Genomic DNA, 25,655 nt, shown 5'->3' on the forward strand with positions numbered 1-25,655 from the left:
CTTGGGCTTCTGGCAAGCCACCAGGGCAGCCCACAGCTCTCTTATGAAGATGACACTACTGTGATACTGTACAGAAATCAATCAAAATGGTGCAGCCACTTTAGTGTCATCTGCAGCACGTGGGATCCCCTAGCCTAGAATTCTTAAGTATGATTAACATTTATATATTTATTGTATGCACAAAAGAGCTGGAGTGGTGTCAATAACTTCTCCTAACTGAAAGCTGTAAAAATGAAAAGATGAATGCAAAGACTTGGAATTGGATTGTAAATACATTGTGCAACAGGTTAGTGGAACCACTTCCACCACTGACAAAAGAGTCCAGTCCTGCAAATCTGTCTCACTCACCACAGTTTTCTGGTAGTCCCTGTGTGATATTGGTAGGTTAATAATTTCTTTTTGTTTTTTCTCCAGGCAAAGCCATAAGTTTCTCTAATATCACAGTGGGTTGTCATGGAAGTTAGCATACTACAAAATGAGGATGGCAAATAACTCCATTTCCAAGTGCTATGTTCAGCAGCTAGATGTGTTAGTGGATTTGGCAGCATTTGCCAACTCCTTTGCACATGAATAACACTACTCACATGATTTAAACAAATGAAACTACGACAAATGAGATTAATTTGCCAATAGCAAATTACGTTCTATTTAAAAATACGAAGAAGCCTGTAACAAATCCACATGCTTTCATTTATTTCCCATACAATTTTAATGCACAGAAACACTACAGCAGACTATCCAAGAGTACAGGCTGCAGTATGCTCAAGTAGCTGAAAATGAGAGGAGTGTCCTAGAGCAGCAGTACCTTTCCAAAAGCCTGGAGACCACAGATGGGCATGTTTCAGGGATTTGGCCCAAGGAGAAAAAGCAACCATGAACATCTCGCACAGCTCATGCCACTTTTGAGAGGAAAGATCTGTGTGTTAGAGTGGCCTTAGGCAACGTGCTCAGCTCAGACTGGGGGGAACATAAAGCTGGATTAACTTACCCCTGTAGATTTTCTTACGTATGTCACCATAGCTGGGGGTATTCATTAGTTTATCCAGCGGCAGACAGTCTGCTGTAAACATGATTTGAAACCTAAACAGGTTATATCTCTTATTGTTGCCTTTGTCCATCACATATTCAGACTGGCCCTCCAAACTTCATTTTGTCCTCAATTATTGCATTACTCAATTTGTTAAGTATGTGTTAAGTATGGTACTTCAGCTTTTGCTGATGGTCAGTGGAGCTTTTTTGATGAGTGTAACTTTTTACTTCAGTGCCACAAATACTCTGTTGAAAATGTTCCTATTCCTCTTCCTAAGATCTTCATACATCTTCCCTTTTAAGAATTCATGATCTTTTCTCATCTTCCCTTGACTGGTTTTGTTTCCTTCATTGCACACCTCTTTTCCACTTGCCATATTTCCCTCTAAATCACCACTATTTATCTACCCCTCTCCCTCATATGCCTTTCTTGTACCATCTATTCCATTCATCCTACTGGGATTTTCAGACTTTTGATGTTTGTTCCCTTCCCCATTTCTCTGCAGGTTTTCTCCCCTCCCCCTTATCCATTGGGACTTCTCCTCCCACTCTGTTTTTTGTCCTGTCATCCTTATATAGCAAGACTATGTGCTAGCTGCTCTCTCTCCCAAGTGGAAAGCCTTCAAGATGGGGCCTACTGCCCATGGAGGCAGAGGGAGCATGAAGGCTGCCTTCTCTCCTTGGTCCTTCACCTGGGAAGAGACACTTGGAGAATGAAATAAGAAAAGGGTCAACAGGGTCTCCTTACTTGGAGCTGACATCATGGTTAGACCATCCTTCCTGCAGATAGTTGCATGGGACTAGTCACCATGGGACCAGTTGCTAGACCATCCATCACAAGCTCTGACTACAGAGAAGGTGTACTGAGAACACAACGACTCCCTCTAGTGATGAATCCTTCCACACCTTTCAGGACTGGCAAGACAAGACGTGGGGAGGGATGGCGGCTTCCCTTGATAAAGTCAACTAACTTGGAGGTGGGACGGAAGCATCCTTCTCTTAAAAGAAAAATAGGCCTGTTTTAAAGGTTATCGCTTATCACCAGGAAAATTACATGCTGGCTATTTAAAGACTTCTTCTTGAAAAGCAATAAAAAATAAATAGCAGAAAAGTGATGTAATTTCTGACATTGTCAGTGTGGAAGCCCCCAATAGGAAGTACTGTAAACCATTTCCCAATCTGCTTTCATACAGGTCTAGGAATTAAAAAGAAAACTTTACTGTTTAATGCTTAAACCAAATGTTTAATTTTGTACATCCCCATAGAGTCACACTGCAGTGTGGAGGTTGCAGTTAAAAGCCCAGATTCCTTCATCTTCCTGACACTGAATCTACAGTATAACAAAAACATTTTGAAACTAATGTAGAAATAGTTCTAACTGGAGCATTAACATAATTTACTTCAGTCATGTTCATCGGGATCATTTATATCTTACACATGTGATGTGTAAATACCCTCCCTATACATATACAGTTGGATTTTATATATTAAATATAAAAACACTCCCTTGCAACATATGATTCATTGGTTTAACAGTTGGTATTTTAGCTTTTCCAGTGTGTTCAAAAGCAGTTTATACACTTAGAAGTATGATGTATATAATCATTACTGCTTTAAGTAGGGTCTCATCCCATCTGTATGAGAAGACACATTACACGCGCTAAGCTCAGCACTTAAAACTACCGAGGCAACTCAAAGCTGGGGAAGAACTGTGAGCCAAGCTTTGACTGACTGTTTTCTGTGCCATTAGAAAGTGGTTTACTACCTGATTTATATTTATGCACAGTAAAATATACATATCAAGACATCTATAATGTGTATAAATGAGTGCAAAATGCTACCCCTTATCATGTACAAGAGCTGATCTTACAATGGGGTGTGCCTCAGCCCAGGAGCAGGACAATGCTACCTCATGATTAGAGAGCAGGGCTGGGGGTGAGATTCCATGGCCTCTACTGCCATTCATCTGTGGGCAAGTTGTCCGATCTCCCTGAGTTTTGGTTCCTCAGAAGAAGTGGCAAACCTTATCAACCTAACCCGTATGTTGAAGTTTCTTACTTAATGAATGTCTGAAAAACACAGAGATCTGCTGACTGCCAAGAATTATCCTATTTTTGTTTGATGTGAATGAAAGGCATCCCCACTGAATACACATTGAATATCAGCAAACCCAATGTAAACACGTCATAAGGAACATCCTTCCACAAATATGGAAATAGTTCACATGCATGCGCACAGAAAATGGAAAAAAATACATGCCCCCATCCACTGTAAATCTTGTGCCATATGTGATTACAAGGACTTGTAGGCTGAAATGAAGCTGGGTATATTCAACATTTGGGTCCCACATTGGCTGTTATAGATCTCCTCTAATGCCACTCACAGACAGCCCATCCACACGTGCTCTTTGAGACAAAGGAGAATATACTCCTTTTTTGGGTGACAGATGCAACTGAAAACCTCCTTCCTTATTTTGAGTGCAACCAAAGAAAATTTCATGGGACCTTTGCTGAAAACAGTTAGGTCAGATAATCGCTAACCTGCTGGGCTTTGAGGTCTGTGCTGCCTCAATGTAAGCAATATATTTGGGAACAGAGGCAGTGTTGATCTTCTGTGCCAAGTGGTTCCTCTAACCCCAGAGAATGCCATGCGTTGGCTCAGTTTCGTTCAATTCGACTTGATGGTATTGGCAGGGTGGAGGGAGCATGCTTGATGCTCCTCATGAAAAACACATCTCATTTAGTACCATCAGAAACCTGAATATGTTGAATATGAATTAAATATTCTGATAGTTCACATGTAAAAATTAAAGACTTTTTTCTAAGTGTGTGTAAGCTGTGATTCCTTTCTAAATCTCATAACATGCAGTGATTTTCACATGAAAAAAAATGTATGTCAGTGATATACAAGCCACAGCATAGCCACATTTCAAGCTCCCACCTCAAAGCAGGGTATTACAGATGTCCATTTGCAGCAACCTATTTATTTTTTTTTCTGTAATGACTATTGGAAATTACTTTGGCTGGAAGTTCCCAAATTCTTCAGCTTGGGGCAGACATTTAACACAGAAAATTTCAGCCAGTGTGGATCAGAATCTAGAAGGTTGCTCAGAAAAGAAATAAAAATTATACAATAAGAAATTTCATATAAGACAAATAAAGCAAAGAAGGTATTACCTTTTTGTTGATAACCTTATCTGGCTGGCAAAAACAGACATATTCTGTATGCAAAAGTCCTTCTTAAGGTCTGCATTAAGATCAGCAAGCCAGACCTGAATATGATTAAAATCCCTCAGGATGTCTGGGGTATCTACCTTCTCCTAACAAGTGTATATTTTTGGGCCTGCCTGGCAGTAATCTTGAACACTTAGGTTGCCACACACCAACTTGGGTAGTATGAGACAGGAAATATATAATTGAGCATTATGCTTTCTCACGTTAGAAGAGCAGCCCAATTCATTATTCTGTCTAGCACATTTCCTCAGTCTTGTCCTGGGTCACTCGACGCTCGCTGAAAGCAATGCCTGACCAGCAATCAGCTGCACACGTATGCGCTGGGAAACCACGAAACTTTGTCCTGGACCTGACACCCCCACACAAGCCCTTGCAATAGACTGCACTCCTTCCTTTGAGGAAGACATCTCTGTCCCCGTTATGCTGGAGAAAGGCTCTTCATCAAGTGAATTGGTAAGTGGGGTGATCAAAGTCTGGCAGTTGTACCTTATCTATCGGGGATCATAATTCAGGAATTAAGCTGCCCTTCAGTTTGCTCCTCCCCACCATTAAATTACATTCAATCACTGCATGGAGAATGCAGCCCATGCGCTCGCAGCCAGATGTTATCATTACAGGCCTTTTCTTATAAACTGATGCTGAAACCTGAGTGGTTGATGAGACTAGCTAAGCAGTTGTACCTTTGACCTGATTGCATTAAACTTGCCCTATCAATTTAAGCTTAGTATAAACACCATTTCCCAGAGTCCCTCATGACTTCAGTAGTGAGAAGAAGCTGACTAAGCCTAAACATTTTTTAACAGCAATCTTGTCTTACAACACCAAGGGGATTTGCCATGTATCTGGGGCTTTATAAAACCATATGAACATGCTGAAAGAATTAAAGTCCTTTAAAAAAGCAAAATTGATGGTGACAGTCCTTTTAGAAAACCAGTTTGTAGAATGTCAGCACAAGAGGAGTTAGAAACAGGACTGAAATAGTTTTAAAAAATATAACAGATTTTGTTTGTTTCACACAGTTGCTCCTGAATACTGCAATTTAGAGTTAAAAGACAACGCATGAAAAAATTCTCCCACATTGAATGCACCATCCATTAAAAAGGACTTTCATCCAGCACTCCACAGCTCAAAGCCCTTTCAGACATATCACTCGTCTGAGATCTCCCATAAAACATAGAGCATCTTTAACCCATCATTTCAGATTTATTTTGAATAAGGCTTGGTCTATTTCACATTGAGGATCATTCAGTTAATCCTTCAAAAGTTTCTATGTAGCAGCGCATAACTATAGCATATGGTATAGCGTATGGCCAAAAAAGCTGAATAGGTGGGGGGGACATCCTTACAGCTGTAAATATAAGAATGAAAGTAACATCATGCTTAAGTCAGCTGCATTGTCTCCTACAGAATGATAGAGCAGTTTGGTACTGTAAATGTTGGTAGAACAATGGGAGATAAACCAGCAGAACGTGGATCTTCATCTCACCAGGTTGCAAGTACTCTGGCTCTGGTACGGAAAAATATACTTGAAGTTGAGCAGATGAGTATTCCTGCTAATTTTAGCAAAAGTGCAGAAGTAGTCTCTGCAAGACTGAACCTCTGACCCAGAATTAGAAAACAAGAAAAAAATAAAGAAATAGTGGAGACTGGCACTCATTTTAAAACAGAAGCTTTGTGCTGTCTGTTGGCTATACAAACGTAACAAGCCAGTCAGTGGAACTGCTGACAGAGGTGCAAAGAGGAAGAGCATAAAGCAAAATGTAAAGATTTAATGTTTATGGATACTCATACAGAGCATGACTCAGAGCACTGAAACATAAAGCGCATAAAAAGCCAACAAAAAATTACTAAATTGTTTTAATGTTTTGAAATCTAACAAAGCAAGAATATGCATGTAAAAAAAACCAAACCCAAAAAAAAGCCCAAATAAACATAAACCCCCAATCGAACCAACAACTACTGCTATTTAAATAATTATGGAGAAGTTTTTCAGGATCTAATTTGCCTGAGTTTCTACGTCTGTTACTCTTAGCATCAGCAGCATCCAACTTCTGCTAAATTAAACAAATGCCAGTATTCTAATGCAGGAAGAAAATGCAGGTAGAGAAAAAAAATCTGGTGCGTAATTTTACATAATACAGAGGATGAAAGTAATTTAGAACTTGATACAGAGTTCTTCTGTGATTCAAATTAAAGCATGGTCCTTTTACACAAATAAGTAAAGTACATATTTAAATGACAAAAACTAAAACCAATGTTTAAAAGCAGACTTGCACAAATTGCTTGCCTTGCAGAAATCATCTCTGTTTCTCTCCTTTTGGGGTCAGATGAGACAAAAAATCCAGTGACCTTGACTCTCAATCCCAAGAGGAGAAAACGTAGAAGAATGTATCAACTCCTCCTTGCAAACTTTCTAAAGCAAAACTGATTTACCTAGCCATGCCCTGTCACTACAAAAGATACTTCTGTCTCATAGCTTACAGCATAAGGTGGAAGCACCTGAGTAGTTTTCACTCTCCATTTGCTATTAAAAGTGATCTAGCTGTGACGTGATAGGGCACAATATAGGCTAATTTATCCTTCCAGTAACTGGAGTAGCAGCTAAGCTGGAGAAGATGAGGTATGGCAGAGCAATAATAAAATGTATAAAGGGGGATGGCAACAGGTCACAAACGGGAATGTCTTAGGCCAGCATGAAGTTACTGGTGGGGTCTGTCATTATCAGTTGTAAGAATCATTACAGGCACTTTCTAGAATGTCAAAAATATTACAAATAAGCTGCAGGTAGTTGGTGATGGCTTAAATTTGAGAAACATCACTACAGTGGAGGCTCAGGTTAGAAAGAAAGAACTGGCTCAGCATGAAGGCTGCCATCATGGAAAGGAGTTGAGAGTGAAGAGGAAAAAGCTAGAGATAATTCACCTAGAGACTAGGATCAAAAGGCTCACTGTATTTTGAAATAACTGGTGTAAAGAAGAAGCTGGAGGTACCAGTTCATCACAGGTGACTGTGAATCGGAAGTGTGGTGCAAACATGAAGGGAAACACAACCATAGTATATGCAGCATGAGGTGTCTCCAACCAAAGTAGGGGATGTGTCTTTTATTTCAAAGACTATGTATTATTTAAGTGCTACTCTTGCTAGTGTTGTTAAAAGAAAACAAACTGGAATTGGAGCAGATATAGAGAAAAGGGTGGTCAAGGGGTACAGAAACATTTTATAAGAACACAAGGACTAATTTTGTTTGTTTAGACAACCACACTAAAACCTGGGAGGTGATATAACTGTGTGGTATACAGTCACTTGTGAGAAGACGTTAACAGCATCACCAAAGGAAAGAACTATTTCAGTGAAGGCCACTAGTATGGGTATAAGCAGATGGGTATAAGCTTGCCAAAAATGCCAATACAGTGGGAGGTTAGAAGAAAATTCCAAATATAAGATCAGGCAGGTTCTAGACTGCTGCACAGTGGGATTAGCTGGGGCTAAACATCCTTGTGACTTTTAATGTGCAATTAATGAAAGGGGTTTCACAATGTGATACTTGCACCAGAGATGAAGTATACGTATCTTCCAACTTGTTGTTAACAGCATGGCTATAACATGAACATCAGCATCTGGTAATGCTCTTATTCTTCTTAACGATTGAATAGCTTAAATTTATATCATACTTTTCAACCCAAAGGATCCCAAAGCAATTAAAAAAATTGTAATTGACATGCAGTCTGTGAAGAGAGGGCTTCATTCACTGCAGAAATAGAGCTGCAGCACAGGTGAGAGGCAGCAGCTGTTTAAAGTGTGGTTATACTCAAACTATCAAGAAGTGTTTACATTTTATAATAGGGAAGACCAAAGTGGTCTTTTGGGGGAGAAAGTATTTTCACTGCAAAAATCTAAGTACTCTGTACTTCCTATTTTCTTCTCCAGGCAGGATTTCTGCTGTTGATGTCATGGAGGGACCAAGGTTCAGCAATCCTAGTAGAATGAAGGCAAAAATATTTCCTCTGTTCATGCTTCTACTACCCATGAAAATAGTTTTGCTATGTGTAATGTTACAAATCCATCACTACCCTCTTATTTTAGGGACTTTCCTACCTTCTTCAGAGGATATTATTTCAGGAGATTCATTAGGACTTGGTCAAATTAATCCCTCTAAATCAAAGAGAATACTGAGGTATCCTTTGTGCAGGCCCCCCCAACGGGTGGGACAACTGCAGGCTACCTTCTCCATAATGCATAACCCCCCCCCAAAATCAGAATGGACCTTTGCAGGCCACATACAAAGGCCTAGCCAGCTGTCAAACCCAAACCTTCAAAAATTATGAGACTGGCTTATGAGTAGAATGATGCTATGCTCCCTCCACATTGACTTGGATTGTTTTGATTTGTCTGTGCTAATAAAAACTGAGAAATCTTTTTTTTTTTCAATGAAGGCATGACATATAATCACACTGGGCAAAATACAGACATGACTCTTAAGGACTGTCTTGTGGCTATCATTCACCAAAAGTCACTGCAAAGAAATGTGTGAGCTTGTAAGAGCAGTAGTTTAAGAGTTAAAATTTAGCATCTTCAGATTATGTTTGGTTTTGTAAAATAGTCAGGACAGCACATTGGTCATCCCACTATAAGATATAGGTGAAAGATATATTAAAGTCCGTTCTTTGTAAAAAGAAATCCCAGTGCAATTGTGATTCTTCACAGCTATAAAACAGAAGTAATGTAGCAACTGAAGGGAGAGGACTATTGTTACTGGTAACACCTGAAATAACAGGCAAATTACTAGCTGTCATAGGCTCAGGGTCTATTGTTCTGGAAGCTGCAAAAAGAGCAGCAAAAACAACAAAAAAGAAAAACTCTTCTTGAAGAGTTTACAGTAAAAGCTCAGCATACTTGAATGTTCAGAACAGTCTGAAATCCAGATAAGGAGGAGAAATCAGTGCCATGTCAAACTTGGAAATAACTCTCTAAAATTAAGCCAAATAAGGAAATTTCCCTTTCAGTTGTAAGGAATGAAAGCTTCTCTATGGAACAGCTGAAGTAGTCACAGAGGTGTCTCTTCCACAGCTTTTTTTCTTTTTTCCCCCTTTATTCTGCATTCCATAGTTCCAAATGGAGAAGTCATCTGCAGGTCACACCGCTGCCTCCAGCGCTACTTAAACAATTTTTAAAAATGTATCTTCACACCGGCGACACGCACAACCCGTGTAGGTTGGATTTCCACGAGCGGTTGTTATCTGAGCCCCCCGCTGCTGCCCCGGCCCCCCATCCACTTCCTCCTCCTGGCTCCCGTGCTCCCAAGGCTGGCTTGGCTCCGCTGCCTGGCTGTCACAGCACCGCTGCGGGGCTTGGGGAAATTTTAGACAAGCTCACTCATTTCCAGGAGGCTCTCCTCGCAATGAGCACATGCCCCTGAAATGACTCCAGGGCATCGGCTCACCTGAAGTATCTGACATGGGCTTCCTTGTTTGTAAGCGGCGGTAGTTGATAGGAGGCCCATAAGGACGGTACTAACCAACATGTCACTCAGCAGATTACCAAGAAAACTTCTTACAGGAAAAGTGCTTGCTTGTTTTAAGCTGCTGGTGGGCTCAGCCTTCTCTCACCACAGCGCTGCAAGGGCTTTATCCAGCTTTTAATGAAGGCTGCCTGGTGGCAACCCAGCCGCCCTGGAACACCCGTGTTTACCTGTGCCTCCTTTTTCTCTTCCTCTCAGGACACTGGGTGAAAAGCTGCGTCCCGTGACCTTGTGTGTCAGAAAGGTCCCTCTTGCCCCCCGGCCCCCTTCTGTACCAGCCTGGGTGGAACAGAGGAAGAATGGGACCCAGCAGCTCTGTCCCTGGCTCCCCAGTGCCTCTCCTGGGGGGTTACTTCTCTGCAATGCCTCCGCTGCTGCCGGATGAAAACCATGGGCTGTTTAGGAAACTCTAGCCCTGCCATATTTTACAGCTGGGACACAAGAAAAGCAGAATTTTGGCAGCTTTGCCAAGTGTATGTGTTCTGTCATCCTGGTGGAAGTTGACCCCAGCCTGGTCAACTCATATGCCTTTGAAAAAATAGAAATGTGGCAGTTTGTACATGCCCATCAGAGACCTGATAGGGACAATATCTTAAATTTCTGGACAGTCCAAACTCCCTGAAACATCTCACACACTCTGGGTATTGGCTAGTAAAGCAAGACGGTAACCCCTCTCTCAACATACAAAGAAGAGGGCCAAAGATTCTGCAATGCTGGCATTATGTAGCTTCAAAATATTTGGCTTTGTGCCTTAATAAAGTTCCTTTAACTCATGTGGTTTCTATTCTTTATTTTAAATTTCTCTTTCTCTAGTGTATAATACTCTGTGTACATAGACAGGCAGTTTCTGTTATGTAAAGCAGGAGATTGCTGCATGCTCTGCTTGCATTAAAAAGAATCTATATTCAAGAGTGAACTGGCAGACAATTCAGTTTGTCGCTTCATAATATAACTGTATTGCAAGGGGAAGATAGGAAATCATTGATTTTGCCTAAGGGAGCAATCTTAAGGATAAAAAGAAGAGAGGAAAAAATAGACTAAAAACCTTTAAAAAGACCTTCATTTTGAACTAGAAAAAGAAAAGTAATCCCAAAACATCAATTACTGAAGCATGTGAATACTATTTAGAACACATTTTAAAATTTAAAAAATTAAATACCTTGGATCTAATTTTAAACAGGTTTTGCATGGTGTAACACCATTGATGTCAGCAGAATAACTTCCAAGTTATAAATTTGTTCACATAAGGTTAGTGCAAGGTTGCAGTACAGTGAATGAGAATCACTTTGAAAGTACAGTCCTAGATGGAAGACTGTATGCTAATGTTGAATAATCTGCTAGGAGATTATTTGCTTTCTGCCTACACAGCCAAGCTACATATTAATTAATGCTACCACAGAGACTGTCATCTCCTAAGGCATAAAGCAAACCAGTAATATTCTAACAATAATAATTAATATTCTCTCTTATGAATATTGTTCAAATAAAAGGATGGTGTATTTTAATACACGTTTACCAAGACCATGTAAAATACAAAGATCCTATTTTACTTGTTGTTCTTCTGCCAAACACAGACAATGATTAGTAAATACCTTTGAGCTGATGAACAAAGATAGGGGTTACATCTTTAGAAAGCAATAGCAACCTCAGAAATTTAATTTGGCTGTCATTCCAAAGCCATATAAACAACCTGGACACCCATCTTAAACAAGGATTATTCACACTTTCAGCCAATGAAGAGTTGATGAAACAACCGGTTTTGCTGTCTCAGATAGACACACACATGCACACATGCAGTGCCAATTGTTAAATATACAGCAACAGCCTTGGATGAGGCAGGCTCAGGAAGCACCTCTGTACCATTGGCATCAACTGGGCAGTTTTACAGGAAGCTGGCCTGGCTGCCTAGCTCCTTCATGGCTTTGGGTAGCTGCAGGAACACTTCCACCTCTTGCAGACTGCTACATTCAGCCAATGAAACGACATCCAAAATAAAACCTCAGCAGCAATACTGAACACTGGGAAAACTCCCAAGAGTCGAGCTGGACCATGACTCAGCTCCAGACCCATGAGGTGATGGCTGAGCATGGGACAAATACTAGGTCACAGAAACCAAATTAAGAATGGCAAGTGGAACAGAGACTCAAAGCTCAGTTGTTACCTATGTAAATTAGAGCTGCATTTATTATTTAGGAACGAGGAAAAAGGTGGAAGGACTGTCTCCATCAGTGCAACAACAAGCAGAACTGGGAACAGCACATTGACCTTGCAGGGTAAAACATGTACAGCAGAACAGAGCAGAGGACATTTTAGTAGGTTGGGGTGCTCACAGAAATAATGCAGGAATTAAAAATATATAGCAACGAAATCACTAGCTTATGAAAAGTGAGAGGCAAAGCAAAAGAACAAATAACTGATGCTGATGCCATGGGGGTAAAGAGTAAACCCTGGAAGAGTTGCATGGCAAGATAAACTTAAGAAAAGTCAGGCCCATATTACATTTTATATAATATTTTTTGCATCATGACAATGACATTTGAAATAAAAAGTAGCTGTAGTCACAACAGTATATGTAAATGTAGTACTTCAAGAAAATCAGAGGATTTCTAAACAAAGGACATCTTGAGAACAACAAAAACTGGCACATCTGACATGACAATAATGTTATCGAGACCAGGATGTTGGAGTATGATGAAAATGAAAGGATATTGCCTGTAAAAAAATCATTCAGAAGAATATAAACAACTCAAAAAATGTAAACAAAAGAATTAACTAATAAATGAAAGACTAGGGAAAAAAATACTGATCTCACAGAAGATTTGAAAAAGCTGATAATGTTCTTGGATCAAGAGTACTACAATGCCCAGTGTGATACACTAGATCCACAGTAATGAAAAATAAAGGGAGATTCAAGAAGTAATGGGTAAATGTGCTGAAGAATTGCATGCAGTACAAAGGTTCAGAGAGGAACAAAACTCCAAACCTGATAGACGGCAGAAAGCAGTGGCAAGATTTCATTTCCACCCACTGCTACCACAAACGGTAATTCAAACAAACAAACAAACAAACCTCTGTTCAATTATTCAGACCAGTTAATTTAGAGTTGTTTGTTTGTGGCAGAAGACCGAGATCTTTTGTTGATGTAACTGAAATCATGATGGTTAAAGGTTAAACCCTGCCTGCTAGACATAACTTGGTGTATGGAGAATCATGTTACTTGTCTCAGAGAAAACTCAGGCCACCAAACAGCCTTCAGAGACCCCACAGCTGGTAAGGGCATCTCCTACTCTCTGCTGCATTCTCCTCCTGAATTCATGCTGCAGCCCCTGCTTCAAGAACACCGTGATCCCAGATCCTTCTGAAGCCTCAAGATCTCATGTCCCTTGTAGAAGAGGGACTGCAGTTTCTTCTAGCACTTTGATGGTTAAAATTAATTTATTTTTGCATTTCTGTCATTGTATTTTAGTGTGACCCTAAGATACCATCCTGATGTATTTTCTCTCTTCCTCATCTCTTCTACAGGTAACTGTACGCTGCATATGCTGCACACTGGCCAAAAATAATGTCAGAATTATATTCAATACTGTCTTTGATTGAAGCACCATGATATCAAGTTCCTATTTTGTCATTTCCCATTTATAGTTACAGACTTCTGATGCATATCTGCTTTTTGCACTGAGGTATGATTTGGTGAATAGACCTCAGCTTTCTTGTAAGTTGCTAAAAATAGCAAAGAATATCTGACTCTGTCTAGCAGTCGCCCCATTCGGGTGAATAGCCCATCTGAGGAGCCTCCTTGAAAACAAAATGACAACTCCCATATTTTCACGATGGACTTGTTAGTGGGCATGATTCACCATTTCCCCATTCCACCTTTATGCCAGAGTAATTAAGTCAATGGGGATTACATCAAGATAAAACTGAAGTGCTTAATGCAGAGGTGAGTCAGATCCCACATGCTACAAAATGTAAAAGGACCGTTTCATAGCAGGATGATGAGAATTTGGAACTTGCTTATCAGAAAACAGGCACTTCAAAGTGATTCCTGATCATTTTGGAGTTGCCATTACAAAACCAGCATAGGTTGGTTCTATTGTTAGTCAGATCACAACTAGTCAGGAAACATGCCAATGCAAACCTCCTGAAAGATACTTCATACTTACTCTTGAACAATGAATTGGTCTTCCAGAGAGGAAAAAAAAAAAAACCAAACCCAAGATTGACAATGGACTACATTGTTCTTTGATGCTGCAGCATGGACAAATCACAGGTGTATTACGTAAGTACCTGTCAAACTGACAATTAATATAAATTAGGCTTTAATCTGACATATTACATTGGGCGCAGCAAATGCAAAATCTGTTCAAAGTAGATCATAGATATGTACCCTTCAATTAGACATGAGGGAGGAAGAAATTCTACTCTCTGGGAAAGCACAGCATTTAACTCCTGAACTGCTAGAGACCTCTGTGGATGAAATTCACCCTTAGGAAGGTGGCCAGTCCAAAACTTTTTTGAGTCCTAGCAATTTCAAAAGTGTAAGTGGCATTTAAGTAGTCAGAAGGTGCTGTTCCTCCTCTCTCTACATACACACATACTCAATTGCACAGTGTTTATCAGATTATTTCTTTGACATGTAAAAAGGTCAGAGTAGAGGAAATGAGAGAGCAATCTCTCTGGATCAGACCTCCTGAAACAATCACTTTGGAGTCAGAAAGTAAGAGAGTACTCACAAAGCTACACAGGAGATAAAACCAGGCACTTTCATGGTGTGTCTCAGAGCTGGAAACTGGACTAGAAGAAGATACATCTCTTAATTTACATAGAGAAGATCTACAGACTTAACTTCTCCAGATTGGGTATGTATGTGTGAAGAGCTCCCTGTGTGACCATGTTTCATATACCTCTGTGATTTTTTTCAGGCTTTACAACTTTGAACAGATCCCTAAAACACTACAATCAAAATGACAATACAGTAATCTTGTGTCAAAGTGAAAAACTGCACATACATTACCAAAATTGACCCAAAAGATCATGCTACAATGGACTGTCCTGGGGTTAATCAGACACAGAATAAAACACACAGTAGATAGATTCTCAGTAAGATTCTCAAGCAAGCCACAATTTCTGTCATGACTTAATACCTCAAAACCTCAAAAGAAAGCAGACATGACTACAATATTTTGTGGCATATGAAGAATACATAAATGAAGCAAAAAACACATTACTTGTCCTCCTTCTGGAGAAAGCGTCTAACCTGTGAAATACTATTTGTTCTATTTCACAGCTTTCCTTCACATATGCTGCACCTGCTTCCCCATTTTGAATTAACTTTTTAATTTTATTTATTATCTCATGTATTGCCTCCAAAATAGGATGTCATCTCAATTTTATAGAGCATTATTTTTTTTTATGCTGTGTAAAGCTTTTCTCATTCATGGACTTTTCAGAGAGCTGGCTGAAAGAAAATGTTCACTTAACTTTTCATTAGTCCTGAAATATGCAGATAGAATTCTGTCTATTGCCAGCTACCAACATAAACTAAAAATTTCCTTGATGTGACATACCATTACCCATACCTCAAATTCATATGAGGTTTACAAATGCAAACATTCATCAGGATGCCTTTAAATCAGCAGATGAGTTCTGTAACAGAGATTTGCAAAAGAATTACACTTTTAAATAACTCTACTCTCATTTAATAAACATTAAACATAATCTCAATAATTTTAATCAGGTCTGATCTAATGAATATTATTGAAAATCTCCCCTTTCATTTGAGAACATAAACACCTACTTTTCCATCCAGTGATTTCATACTCTGAGATGATGCTACACATTGCTTTCTGAACTCAAAGATGTGAATGACTTTGTACCTCTCAGTCTAGAAGGAAAGGGGAAATAGCAGGGAAATACATAATAGCTTTATTTTTCAATTAAAAAAAATAAGGAAAAAAGGAATGTGACTCCTGGCAATTAATTGATAGTATTTATCAGAGAAAAACTAGATTTAAAAAAGGAGTAAAATAAGAACTTTACACCTGAATAAGAAAGCCACTGCTATTCAAGAACATGGGACTCATTCTTTCAGTTTTGTGTTTCCACAACAGAGGCTAAATTCTGCTCTCTTTGCTTGTGCAATGAAGTACTGTTGACTTTGGTGACCTCCTTATGTGAAGCAAGTAAAGAAGAATTCAACAATTCCAATGGTTGTCTCTGAAGAGGTTCAACTCATGTTATGGGTAACTCAGACAATCATTGTTCTGACAAAGATTATGTTAACAATATTATTTCATGAGTTCCACTGCTTTAGGTACGTACAGGCTTTCATTCACCCTTCTAATAAGCCTCCTACTGCTGCCATATGGCATAGCATCAAGAAAATCCCTCCTTTCTTCTACTTGGCACTCCTAACTTTGTTGTTGACTTTCAGTAAGGTAGAATAGCTACTGAAATATTATTTTTTTTGCCTTTTAGGATGCGAAGCTCTGCAATATCCACACAGCTGCCAAGGGAGCATGACTGCACCCCTTGCATTTTTGAACATGAACAGCATTGGAGTAATTCTTGGTACCACCTTTCAGAGACATCTCTACTGCAGCATTTGAAAAGCAGTGGGAGAAGCTTTACATTTCACTTTGTATTTTCACAAAGCATTTCAAGCTGCTGTCCTGACATGTCTGAGTGAAGCAGAAGGAGGCCTCCTGCCAGAAAGCTACCCTGTGGTATGCAGCCGCCTGCCGCTCCCTGCTCCGGGGCCACATTTACATAGTCAGGTGGATGGCTGCTGCCAATGGTGTGCACATCTCCCAGAGTGTAGAGATCAATGTGAGGACAAGGAAGGAGAGAGAGGCCACAGTCAGTTCTGTCATAAATTCACATGTAAAAGGAAAAATAAGAAAATAAGAAAAAAAGAAAAATAAGAAAATTAAAAAGAAGAAAAATAAAAAGAAATATAAACATAAAAAGATATAAACAGAAAGAAAAAAGGAAAATGAAAAGAAAAAGAAAAAGAAAAAAAGAAAAAGAAAAAGAAAAAGAAAAAGAAAAAGAAAAAGAAAAAGAAAAAGAAAAAGAAAAAGAAAAAGAAAAAGAAAAAGAAAAAGAAAAAGAAAAAGAAAAAGAAAAAGAAAAAGAAAAAGAAAAAGAAAAAGAAAAAGAAAAAAGAAAAAGAGAAAGAGAAAGAGAAAGAGAAAGAGAAAGAGAAAAAAAAGAAAAAGAAAAAGAAAAAGAAAAAGAAAAAGAAAAAGAAAAAGAAAAAGAAAAAGAAAAAGAAAAAGAAAAAGAAAAAGAAAAAGAAAAAGAAAAAGAAAAAGAAAAAGAAAAAGAAAAAGAAAAAGAAAAAGAAAAAAGAGAAAAAGAGAGAAAAAGACAAAAAAGAGAAAGAAAAAGGAACAGGCATGTCTTATTAGAATCCCTTTTAAATAAAAATCCCATTCAAATAAACAGTAAGACACTTAATAGACATTTGCATAAATAAGAACAGTTCAAGTAAATCTCAGGGTCTCAGTCCTAGTCACACTGAACGTAATGACCATATATTCAGTAGGAGTAGTAGCAACTATGTCTGTAGTATTGTCGTAATCCTTACTTTTCCAAAGCCATCATTATTTCTCTTTTTGTCCTCTATCTCTTGGTATTATTTTTCAGTATAATGACTGTACTGTTACTGATCAAAGTTACATAAAAAGAAGAAAGCTAAGACACGTGTACTTTATGACCTTTAAATGTTAAATGAAGTTACATGATACTATACTATGAAAGCAGTCTGATGGAAACAAAACTCAAAGATTTGCTACATTTGTTAGAACAATGTATGGCATCGTATATATCTATTATTACTGTGTAGTTCCATGGCCAAAAAGTAATTTGAGGAGGATTCATACCACATACTTCATATGAAATATGAGCACAAGTCTAGGTAATATGCACCCTTCCACTCCATAAGAATAGAAATTCTGGGATTCCCAAAGGCTCTTGAGCTTTCCTAGTGGGCCGAGAGTCCAAAGTAAATGGCATTTCCAGGAAACACCCACAACACAGGACAGGCAGTCTGGCCTGATGCCATTCCATCCCAGTTACAGATATATGGCAGTGCCACGACTGTGGCTGAGGTATGACATACACCAGCCACTGACACAGAGAGAGAGCAGCAGATAGGCCTGTCACAAGAATGAAAGAGGGGATTTGATAAGTTTGGGGAGGAGAGGAAAGGGATTCTTCTGGGCAAAACAGATCAGGGTCCACCTGATCAATCCACCAAAAACGACAGCCAGATCCTTGGATCAACACTGTGATACTGCGTGGCCATTGTCCATTGTTATGACATTATCAGTATGTGACAACACAACACAAGGGCATGAACAACACAGAGCACCTGACTGGCCTCACCTTAGTGTGAATTATTGCATTTATGTTACTTTTTTTTGGCTATAATGCTCATATTCTGAGTCCATCAGTTGCTGTGTGTGTCAAGCATGAACTACATTTTAAAACAGTTAATCAAAAACATCAACAGTCCAACACGGATTTTTTTTATGTACCATTCTACAAACTGACATATATGTCAACTGGGTTATTTTACAGACCTCTGTTATTTGGCTCATTTTAATCCTTGCTCCACAAGCTACTCATAACTTCATCTTTGACTTTCCCAGTTTACCGAGGGAAAACTGCAAGAGCTGTCCTTCCATGTTTTGAACAAGAGATGCTCCTCATTAACTCAGGCTTCCCCAAGAGCAGCTGGCACTGTTTCTGAAGAGACCTGATGCACCTAAAGGCAAGGTGGTCATCTTATTGGAAACAAAGCTGCATTTAACTTGAGGTGTATTTTCCTGTAAAGAACTTAAACAGAGGATGAATTATAACATTCTTAGCACCCAGCGCCAAGACTATTGATTTTCTTTTAGCTGAGATAAACAGCCCAAGTTACTATAAAATTTTTGCTGTGAATCTAAGGACATGATCCAAAATAATGGATTTAAAGTAGTTCATGGATTGCCATCCACTAAGCTGAGCAGTGGTTCCCAATAGTGGATCCTAGCCCACATTAGTAGCTAACTGAAACACAGTCACCCAAAACCACTTTCACATTCTAAAAAGGAATTTGAAAGGAAACATGGTTAAAGTTGTTATAATTAAGTTCCCTTTTAATATATTTAAAATATACTAGTAGGTAATCTTGAGCTACTTAACTGGTACCACCAGTTCAAACTATCACCTATTCTGTGGTTTTGCATGCATATCCCACATCCCTCCTAAGCTTTTAACCTTCTACTAGTTATTATTTTAGAGGAATGTGATACATAAATTTAAACATGTCAGACACAGTGTTCAACACTTCTAATGATCTATTACCCTCATATTATTGAAGTCCCTGAGGAAGTTTGGCAGACGTCATTCAATCATCAAGCTATCATTACTATGTTTTAGCTTTAATCTAAAGTGCCTAAGAGCTTTGTGATTCTTAATTCATATTCTATCACTCTTAGGGGAAAAAAAAGGGCGGGGGAATGGGTGGAAATAGTTCACCTTAACTGGCCTACAGTTTGTCATATTTGGGGAACAGATTTTGATTTTCCAAACTAGATTATTTGTTCTTGTTTTATCTATAGATGCATTTCCCCTAAAGTTCTAGTGATATCTTGGTAATTTACTTAATACACATCTGGATTATGTTATGAGAAAAATAACATACTATGGAAACACAAAGGACTTAAAAAAAATGGGAATTGTTTATCCAAATCTTCCCAATATATGAAAAGAAGTGCAAAGTTAACAGCTTGTGCACAAATACATTATTACTTATGACTCTGCAGTACCACTGCATTATTACTATCTCAGTTTCTGAACACCTCTCCCAGGCAATTCAGAAGCATAACATTATTAAGTAACAGTATGTCTTTATGATTACCTCACTGTTTGGGTACTTTGATGCTTTTGTTGAAGACAAGATTCAGACTGTTTGTTGTAGGCAATAATACCTCATGTAGTGATGTAGGATGTCTATTTTCCAGTGCCCTAAACTCAACCAGGCCAATGTGGTTATGTATGAGCCCAGTTGCACTTCTGTGGGCTGGAACACATCCAATTTGCAATGAAACTCCATCTTAAGATGGGTAAGTAACTAAACACAAGGGCCCTAATGCCCTGTGGCTTATATACACTGTGGAGATGCACTGACCAACTTGAAACAAGCACACAGCAGTTGCTGTGGCCACAAGAGACAATACTCAGATTCTGTCCAATGGCTGAGCACTTACAACATATAGCGAAAGACATGGGAGATCTGGGTTCAGTTCCCGTAACTTCCCAGGCAACCTTGCAGTGGGAAACATTTTTTTCATATCTAACTTAAACCATTTTTGCCAAAATTTAGGCTGTTATTTTTTGTCCCATTCAGTCAATCCAGAGAATAGCCCACTCCCTTCCCCTTTATAGCATCCTTCAACCTAGTGAAAGACTTACCATGTCTCCTTTCTGTACTAAACAAATCAGTAACCCACTCTTTCTTTAAAACTTATGTTTTCTAAACTTTCAGTCATTTCTGTTACCTCTCTCTGAGTCAATCAACCTACATCCTTCTGCAATGTGGTGAGCAAAACCAGAAACCAGACACCATCCTGTGCCTTGCCAGCACTGAGTAGAAGGATCACTTCACATTTTGGACACAATGTTCCTGTTCATCAGTTCCAGTAGGATATCTGCTTTTCTACATACTGTGACAACACTGTCAAGGTTTTGATGGCAATCCTCTATGATGTCCCTAAACTTTTTTCTGGAAAATGGCTTTTTAGCTCTTGTTTTCCATCCTATACTGGCAGATTTGGTATCTCCTCAAGTACAGTACTCTGCATGCATTCTCATTGAATCATACCCTATTCATGTCAGACCATTTCTCCAATAGTCAAGATCACTTTGGGCATTTCCTCCCAGGTAGGTATCAGGTGGCTTTCTGGTCTTGATTGTTAAGGTAATCCCATCTAACACTCTTCAGATTCAGCAAATATGCCGCCTATTCCATCATTCTGAAAATACTGAAGAGGCTTTTGTAAAACCCTATTTGAAACTTGTTTGTAGGTTGAAACTCTATACAAAGGCAGAGAGAGTATTGCTTAAATATTTCCTTGTATAGATCTACTTTAAGATAATACAACTTCTTCAGTAAGTCCTCTTCCAACCTACACCCTTCCCTAATCACAAATGAGTCAGGATGCTACTTAGTCAACCAAAAAACAGATTCTGTCAAAAAGAGACAGGATTTATTTTTTTTCTGGATGGAGAACATTCCTATGCAGGGTAGAAAGCTAAGTCAACAAAGCAGTACAAAAGCCTAGCTCTTGCCCACAACTATCCTTTATATGCAGACAATTGATACCAGGGTGTGATTCTTGGGAACGGCCCACTGGATTTATCTCCCAGCCGAGCCCAAGGAGGTGCAAACACTGTTCATGCACCCCATCTTTCAGAGCAGCGTACAAACAGGCAGTGCTTCACAATTCCTCTCTTGCCACCATCATTTCCGTTCAAACAACTGTCTCTCTTTGCTCTCATAACAGGCATACCATCCAGACTTGAGACACATACATACACTTCTAAGGCAAAAAGAAAGCAATGTGTCGAGCGCTGAAGAACTCTTCCCATGCCCATTGCAGATAATGACAGGGTTCCTACTCACCTGACAGAGAAGTTCACAGGGTCCTGTAAAGCTAGTTTTAATTTTTAAATTGCAATCCAAATGGAAAAAACCAAGACTGGTTGTGTGTTAAAGACCAGTTCAAATTCCACCTGCAGCAATCAGAAAGGGTATGTTGCAAGGGAAAGATAGTAAAATCCAAGCACGAGCTGTTTTCTAGCAGCAGTGTCAGTCATGAGGATCCTTCTGGTTTCCAGTACTTTTTATAATGATTTAATTAATTGGAAATGGAGACCTGTTATTTGATTTTCTGAAAATCATAGAAAAGAAATTAAAAGAATGGGCTGCATGTTTTTTTTTTTCTTTAGGTTAATCAGTCTGAGGCAGAATATTTTAAGGTTGCTTCCAGCATCTAGCCCCCTTCAAGTATTTTTTTTTTTTTTTGTTAAAATACTGCATTTGTATTTTTAACCAGTTAGAATGCATTATAGGATTAGATTATTGGGAGCTGAGGCCTATCTGGGACCATAGAGAATTTATTCACACAGAGTGTCATTTTACCATAAAGAAAAATAATTTACATTTGACAACAATACTTCCGGTATATCCCTTCATATGTCACATTACCTTTGCCTGCATTCATACCACAAGTTCTTTAGGACGAAGACATTCTTTACTTTTGCCAAATACATTGCCGGTACTTAAAATAAATAGCAGTAATACAGGCTCATTATCATGCAATTTAAGCCCTGGCAATCTATACTTGATCCAGGAAAGCCAGGTTTTTTTCTGACACTATCTGTGCTATCTGGGGAGGGACTGTGCTAATACCTTCCATGTGTGTTAAAACAGCCCTTGCTAAGAAGGTTTTCATGCTGGCTCTGAATCTGATTTCACATACCCTGTTTCACACTGATGTAACTGTTTTTTTCAGTACAGTTGCACTTCATACAGGACCTTCTCCCAGTGACCTTCCATGAGCCAGAGGGAAAAAATGAACCATTGTTTCTTGGGCCAATGTGAACAAACTTTATATGACTTTATTTTAAAATATTTTTTTAAATAATAGATGCTGCAGTTTTGTGATTACTTTCCAAACATTGGCTTCATATTTCCCCTGGGGCCTGAAGAAATTTGCCGTTTTTCTATTATTCCACTTCCCACTCAGCGCATTGGCAATTTAGGCAAATTTTGCCTTTGTGGTATTTAATTTAAACAACTGGAAATGGGTCTGCGCTGTGTGGATTGTGCTGGAGCACAAACATGTTTGCAGGAAAACAGGCTTTACAGTGCTTTGGGTGCCCTGCAGCCACAGACTCCTGAGACAGGAAATCACAGCATTAACCTGATGATCAAGCTACAGACAGCATCCCTGATGTGCCACAAGACTCCGGGTATTCTAAGTGAAAGGCAAAAGCAATGAAAACAGATTAAAATAAAAAAATCTGGCAACCCACAAGAAATTTGACTTATGCCTCTCTGTCTATATGCACATATACAGCTGTATGCAGACTTATACAGACAAACATATCCTTTTCTATATGTAAACAAATAGGGATGATATAAATACAAATAGGTTTCCAACTTCTTACAAAAATAAAACTGCGTTCTGAAATGATTCATATTACCTTGTGGCATGACAATGTATTATTTAATAGTGGTATAAAGTGATACATGATCTGAAAGGGCTATGCTCACAAGAAAAGCTTCTTTTGGAGTCAGTTGCATGCATTACATCACTCGTGGCCACATGTGAATGTTATTTGTGTATGTACTCTGAAACAAAATAAGGGGGGGTAGACAAAGAGATATTCCTCCCACACCCTGCATGCCAGAAACTCGTTTCCTATCCTCAGCTGGTGCTCAAGAGCCTGACTCCAGCAATAACAGTCTCCCACTGAGATTAAAGCACTGGCAAACACAGCTTATCTTGGTTAATGTATACTTAAGTTTTGTGTGTATTATACATACATATATTTACATATATAGGCGCACACACACATATGTATATATTTATATCTCTCTCTCCCTCTGCAGATACACATATTGTGTTTATACACATTTATAAATATGATATGTATGAAATCTTTTGGAGAGAGGAAATAGTCCCCGGGTGGGAAAACACTAGTAAATTTGAGCCCAAGCAGATAGGAAATTTGACTTCAGCAGCTGCCCCCTGCTCCTCTGCAGCCCGATGGACACAACTGCTCTTGGAGATCTCTGGCCCCCTCCCACAGGGAACGCAGGGCTCTGCTCCCGCTGCAGAGCTGCAGCTCCCACCTGCCGGACCCCAGCCGCTCTCGCCAGTACTGCTTGTTCCTCTACCCCATACGAACTGTGCCAAGACTGTCACAAAGCCCAAAAGGCTCAGAGACCCACGGCAACCAAAGATACAGATCATATTTTTTGTGGGATCATCGAGCAACTGTGCCTGAAGTACACAGAACAGACCCTGAAGATGTTGCTTGGTGACTAGTTTGTTCAGCATTTCTTGAGGCATTGCAACATTTACCAAATTTCCCCATGGGGACAATCATATCGGTAAATGTGGTCCACTGGATGATCCTCTTTAAGTTTAAATTAGCCTGGGCAGACATACTTAGCAAGGGAAAAGACAAGAGAAGGTGATCCAAATTTTGTGGATCATTAACAAACACTTTTGTGGTCTGTGACCAGTAGAAGACTTAGTGGGACATGATGAGCTCTTACTTACTCCAGGGTAAAGTGATAATAATGCTCCTGAAAAAAAGATTAAAACACCCCTGCTAGTAAATGATAACTCATTAGGAGTATAAAAATAAAGGCACATATGCCTATGCACATACAGTTGCCATCAGTGAATGGCTTGTACTTCAGATTTGTGTGACATCTGTTCATTATCAGAGCAAATTAATTTCCCCTGAAAACTAAATGGATCTGTACAGTGGTGCTTGGAAGATACAAACAAACTAGGAACCTTCATACAAGGGAAATGCTAAAACTGCCAATTCTTACTATTGCATCATTTTGGCACAGAAAAAGGGAAGGACGAGATGTCCATAAATAAAAGCTGTTATTTTAAATCTACTGAAAAACTCAGGTATAAATATATATCGGTGAGTCAGAAAAGTGAGATGTAAGTAGGTGGAGTTTGATCCTGCCTTGTTTTAGGTGGATACAAATGAGATGGGAGAAGGGAATTGAAAGCCTTTAAGTGCCTGAAATTCCATGACCAAGTTGCAGACCCGTAAAGTAGTAAGCCAAAGAAACCATGCTAGCATACCTGCTGGAAAGAGAAACAGCATACAGGAAGAGTACTTCTATGCTAGGATCAGCAAAGGTAGAAAAGTTGTGAAGGACACAAAAAAAAGGAAATAGTGTGGAAACGTACAGATAAAAGAACAAAGACATTAGGGCAAACAATTGCTCTTTAGCACCAACAAATGCAACCCAAGTCTATAAAACAGCTGAGGTTTCTCTGACTTTACAATATGCAATGCAACTAGAATTCCTTGGGGGTAAATATCTGCACATGAAGCAGTTCTATGAAAAAAATCAGCAAAAATTTTTTGGTAGGTGAAATACCTACATATGCATAATGTATTTCAGTAAGAAGCAGCCACATAGTCTGAGAACATTTAAAAGGAACAGCATCAGATGCACTGGTATAAAACAAAAAAAATGAAGGAGGGGGAACCTCAAGCCCAAGCCTATCAGACTCTTGAAATAATTTCTTCTTAGTAGCTAGTCAGTGTGCTTCCACTTTCTTTTGATGTTTCCCTGAGCTCAGCCACTAAGTGAAGCATCATTCTCCTCAACCAACTATTTCATCCTGGCAACAGTATGCTCACTTCAATGGATATGTGTTGGCTTAAGCACAGAACCAAGTCTGCTGCTGTAAATGCATCTAGGAATAAAACCTGTGTTTTCACAGTGATTCTCACCATTCATGATAATTCCTGATTCCAAAAGCTCCTGCCAATTCATATTTTCAACAGAATTTACATGTCTATGAGCTTGTTTTCTGTGGGACTCTGAAATCTAAACTTGGCCTAATGTAGATTACTTTTCTTCATCGAAAGGGTTATCAAGCACTGGAACAGGCTGCCCAGGGAAGTGACTGAGTCACCATCCCTGGAGGTATTTAAAAGATGTGTAGATGTGCCACTTAGGGACTTGGTTTAGTGGTGGACTTGGCAGTGGTAGTTTAATGGTTGGACTTTATGACCTTAGGAGTCCTGTCCAACCTAAAAAATTCTAT

General features: G+C 39.1%; 1 protein-coding gene across 1 annotated transcript in view; it reads right to left on the bottom strand.

Annotated features, from left to right (window-relative positions):
- GMDS (GDP-mannose 4,6-dehydratase) overlaps positions 1 to 25,655 on the bottom strand; it is a 427,214-nt gene that overhangs the window by 26,260 nt on the left and 375,299 nt on the right. The window lies entirely within an intron of this gene.

This window comes from Tyto alba, unplaced genomic scaffold (genome assembly GCF_018691265.1).
Source record: "Tyto alba isolate M040663 unplaced genomic scaffold, T.alba_DEE_v4.0 Super-Scaffold_48, whole genome shotgun sequence".
NCBI lineage: Eukaryota > Metazoa > Chordata > Aves > Strigiformes > Tytonidae > Tyto > Tyto alba.